The 5,355-nt window shown below is 27.3% G+C and overlaps 1 non-coding gene across 1 annotated transcript; it reads right to left on the minus strand.

The window, feature by feature from the left end:
• Window positions 1–3,247: 3,247 nt before the first annotated feature.
• On the minus strand, window positions 3,248–3,319 carry Trnad-guc (transfer RNA aspartic acid (anticodon GUC)). Its single transcript has one exon. It is a non-coding gene; the product is annotated as a tRNA-Asp (tRNA).
• Between the last annotated feature and the right edge of the window lie 2,036 nt (window positions 3,320–5,355).

Genomic DNA, 5,355 nt, shown 5'->3' on the forward strand with positions numbered 1-5,355 from the left:
AAATTTACAAATATCTTTAACCGTAGATTTGATTTGATGATTCAGGCCTACTAAAATACTTTCCGAAAATCTGTTCTCCATCTAATAAACTACTGGTTCGATTAAAAGATTCCCATATTATTAAATGAGTTGTTTGCAATTGCTTTATTTACATTTAAAATTGTCCCCCTTTTTTGTTTATCCGAATCATTTATTAAAGCTGAAAGATTGTTAAACTATTTTATACAGTTCCAGGATGTTTGCTCTATAAGCTCGACCTTTAAAATGTTATCTGAATACCGACACAAGTTGATACCTTAGCAAAACATTAAAGAATGTTAAAAGAAATGAAAGAAAAAGAAGACGATGGATTAGATGATTCATTTCGTAAGTTTTGAATTTAGTTACCCGCACTTATATGAATTTTTCTTTTCATAAAAAAATTTGCATGTGAATCATGCCTTTTGAATTTTTAACAATTTTTACACTAATATACATACATATACATGCATAGATGGTATGTGTTAATGTATAGATATGTGTATGAATTATTTAGAAATTCCATTAATTGATTCAACAAATAACAATGTTAATATATTGTTTTTTAAATGACCGCACACATTTCGAGGAGGTCAAATATTGATGGTTTATTAATTCCTAATTCGTATAATAGTACCTTTGCATATGTGTGAAGTTCAATTTTTTAAAACTCTTGAAATTTGTAAGTATTTGATAATTGTGATTTTGAATAATATGCACATTCGTCTTCTCTGAATCAGCGGCTTAATATTTTCTTAACATTTATAATCCGAATTCTCGTTAATTTACTAAATTCCTACTGATATTTTCTGAGTATTGACTGAAATTTGTTAAATAATTGCAGAATTAAATTAAGTTTTAAAATAAAAGTGTTTTAAAATTAATTTTCCACCCATATTTTTTCACAGTTCTTGTGTGTAAATCACAAATTTTAAGTTTTGTATTTAAAAGAACCACTTAAGAAATATTTTTTCACTTTTGCCACATTGTAGTATTTATAGTAGGATTTTAATAGCACAGTTTGAGATAAGATTTATGACCCATTAATTTGACTTTCGTTTTTTTTTTCATTTTCCAAAACTTTAAAATCTGTTATACAAATTGTGTATTTTTGCTTTTATTTCAATGTCTACCAAAAAATTATTTTTAAATTTTATTAAGTGAATCGTGTAATCCTTTAGCGCAATGCACACATTTTATATACAACACTAAAATAATATAAAAATAAAAATATTTTCAAAAAAAAAATTTTGTGCCGACTGCCTGTTCTTAAACGTAAATACAAAAAATCGTACGCAAAAATAAAAAAAAAGAGAAATTCTTTTTATGAATTGCCGATCAATAGACGATGCTGGTAGTATTACCACATATTATATTTCAAGTTGATTGATGCAACAATTAAAGTCAAAATTTTAATGTAAAACTTTTTTGTGGTTTTGCACATTTTGTTTTTATACCCGTACGAACGTATGTTCGAAGGGTATACTAAATTTGCCTTACCGTTTGTAACGCTAAGAAATAACGGTGTTAAATATAGACTCAAGTGTATGTTTTTGATCAGCGTCAAATTCTGAGTTGATTTAGCTTTGTCTGTCCGTCCGTCCGTCCGTCCGTCCGTCCGTCCGTCCCAACGATAACTCAAAAACTAATTGAGCTAAGTTCACCAAATTTTCACAAATGATTTACTGTAGTAAGTGCCAGAACCCTATTTAAATTGGACGTGATCGGGGTACCGGTTCGGGTAGCTGCCATACAACTTTAAAATTTATTTGGCTATATCTCAGAAACTATAAAAGTTGTGGTATTGAAATTTCACACAAACGAATATATTAATAGGGCCAATGTGTGTCATAAAAGTCGTTGAAATTACTTGGCTCCCTCTGGTACCTGCCATACAACTTCAAAAGTTATTTCACTATATTTCAGAAACTATTAAAGCTATGGTATTGAAATTTCATACAAACGAATATATTAGTAGGGCCAATGTGTCTCATAAAAGTCGTTGAAATTACTTGGCTCCTTCTGGTACCTGCCATACAACTTTAAAAGTTATTTGACTATATTTCAGAAACTATTAAAGCTATGGTATTGAAATTTCACACAAACGAATATATTAGTAGGGCCAATGTGTCTCATAAAAGTCGTTGAAATTACTTGGCTCCTTCTGGTACCTGCCATACAACTTCAAAAGTTATTTGGCTATATCTCAGAAACTATAAAAGCTGTGATATTGAGATTTCACACAAGTGAATATATTAGTAGGGCCGATGTGCTTGATAAAATTCGCTAAAATTTCTTGGCTCTTTCTAGTAGTTGCCATACAACTTCAATAGTAGTTTGGCACAACCAGTATTTTGAAAAACACATAGTACTGAAATTTTGCATAAATTAATATGGTAATACGGCAACTTAAAGTCATAGTCTGCCCCATAGTTAGTTATGGCACATTAGTTATTCGCACATAGGATAACAAATTCGTACGGGTATCACAGAGTTGACAAGGTCAACTCTATTTTTTTTCTCGTTTCTTTTTTAATTTCATTGACATAATATGTGATGGTGTAAAAGGAATAATTTACATAAAGATAAAATTGTATACGTAATTACACAATATGCAATTTTTATTTAGAGAGAAGGGGCCCACTGTACGCAATTGTTATAAAATGAATATTGTGTAAGAGAAGCTAAGACGACAAATACTTGTTGTGAATGAGATTCTCTCAATATAGAAATTAATTATGAAAAATATCAGTTTTGTTTTTTTATTAATAAGATTTAAAAAAAAAAATAATAGAAAAAAATAAAAGATTTCTATTTAGTTTTGTAAATAGAGTGTCTTCAACAAAAGTACGCGACAAATTTCGTCTTCTTCATCCTGCCATGTACAGTTCTTTCTCTATAGTAGATTTGACAGCAAAGCAGTTGCATATCTTTCCAATTTTTTTTACAATTTTAACACAACATCGTTCAATTTTTCTGCCTCAGTAACATATCCGTCTCCTTTTTGGTTTTATTTAAGTTCTGTAAATGTTTTGCTTTCTTTATTAATTATAAAATATTTTATTAAATAAATATTTTTTAGGATCACAAGCAGAAACTGCTGTGTTATATAAGTATGTATGAGTTTTGAATAAAAAATTATGCTAGATGACTGAAGGAGAGAAAGAAGTAAAAGCGATATACAGTTTTTAGCTACAGTATTTTTTGGAACTAAAAAAAAAAAATTTTCCTCCCCGGCGGGGAATCGAACCCCGGTCTCCCGCGTGACAGGCGGGGATACTGACCACTATACTACCGAGGACTTGTATTTTATTCTTATTTTGATATATATGATAGTATAAAATTTTCCAAATAATTAACAGTAATGTTCTAATTTTATCAATTTACTTTTTTGTTGTTGATAGATTACATACAATCGTTGTTCGAATTGTAGCTCATACCACACAAACTGTTAGTATTACAAAAAAAAAATTCAAAATATTTTATTTCAATGAATGAATGAAATCATAAATTTATAAAGTAGTCAATCCGTTATCTACTATTATAAGTGTATTATAGTTGAAAGATAAAAACACAAAAGTGAAATAATTGAAATTTTTTTTGTTATAATTTATAATGTAGTAAAGTACGAAAAAATTCTACCTGATTTTGTGTTTACATGTACACCTACATACATATAATCTAAACATTTAGGTATACTTTTGTTATATTTGGTTTTTCTGCTTGTTTTATTAGAGATTTAGAAGAGAGAGATATAGCACAATTCCATAATAGTATAACAATATACAGTAGCATGATGATAAAAAAAAATTATAATTATGTGAGTAATAGTTTTTGAATAATAAGATTAAAAAAAAAAAATTAAAAATTCATTTGTCAAAAAATAATTTTATTGTTATTATGGTATTGGTTAAATAAAATTGATTTGGTCAGCATATAGGACTCACCGCATTTAACATTTCTAAATTTCAATATTTCTACTCTTATACATGTCTAAGAGAAATAGTTATACAAATAGGTAAAGTATTTTTTCGATACGATTATTTGAGTTCGGATTTCATTGAGTTCGGAAATGTCTATACTGTTCTATTGTAGGGATCTGACATATTTCAAAAGCTAGTCGTATTTGTCAAAGGCAACTTATAGAAACATTTGAAAAATTAGAAAAATCACAACCAGATCAACATCTCATTAAAATAATTTATTTGAATTCCTTTTACAGGGAGAAGTCCCTACTTATTTTGAAATATGAGATTAAGTGCATTATGTATTCCCTTGATGCAACGGAATCAGTAAAAAAGAAGTGAAATCAAGAAATGTGTTCAACAAGACATAAATTTAAAAAATTGCCTATGTTAAGGCGCAAATATTATTGTAGATTCTGCGATTCTTTAATAATTCTAAGTTGTTACACTCATGAAATATTAAAATTATATTAATGAAAAGTTGGTGTATCAAAGTTACTTAAACACAAATATTAAATTTTAAAAATTTAAACAAAATATTTTTTATAATTTTTATCAATTTATATATATTATTTAATTTTTTTTTTAATTTCCTAGGAAAAAACCGAAAATTCCAAATTGATTATATTTTTTTTTTTATATTCCCTGCAGACAACCTCAATATACTTTATTTTATATTTATGCAAAAGTATATACGCTATTTCTGCGATTTTGTATAACTTGTGATAATTTTGCGATACACAGTTTTCGTTTCTAAGCTTGTTTTTTTTTGTTGGTACTAAAAATTATTTTGTATTTTTCGGTATAGATATCAATAATATTGGATATACATATACATATTTGTACCTACCTACACATACAATATACTTAGTAAGTTTATTATTTAAGCATATTTTCAAAAAAAGAAATATGTAAAGTATAATTGTAATTATTGTTTTGATTTTATCGTCTGTCTGCCTTCTGTATAGAATTTAGAACGAGTTAAAATTTCGGAAAATTTCGGAAAATTTCGGAAAATTTTAGCTCGTTTCTTAGAAAATGTAGTTTTTTACAAAAAAGTTTAAGCAATTTGATATCAATATTTCACATATTTCACATTTTTTGGCAGAAAAATTTGATCATCTGTCAAAATAATTGCTATTTTAACTAATTTATTCTGTAAGTGTTGGCGTTTTTATATTTTTAGTTAATGCCATGAATAGTTTATAAATAGTATTTTGACTGCAATAAACAGCAGAGGTACAATAAATCCGTGGGGGTAACATAATCTACAATAAAGGAAAAAGTTCTTTTTTACAAAACTTTGATTCATTTTGAAATTTGTGCATTTATTTTTGTTATGGCATTTATTTTACAAAATGAAGGAAAAAAT

Source organism: Condylostylus longicornis, unplaced genomic scaffold (genome assembly GCF_029603195.1).
Source record: "Condylostylus longicornis isolate FDR11 unplaced genomic scaffold, ASM2960319v2 ptg000074l, whole genome shotgun sequence".
In the NCBI taxonomy this organism is placed as follows: domain Eukaryota; kingdom Metazoa; phylum Arthropoda; class Insecta; order Diptera; family Dolichopodidae; genus Condylostylus; species Condylostylus longicornis.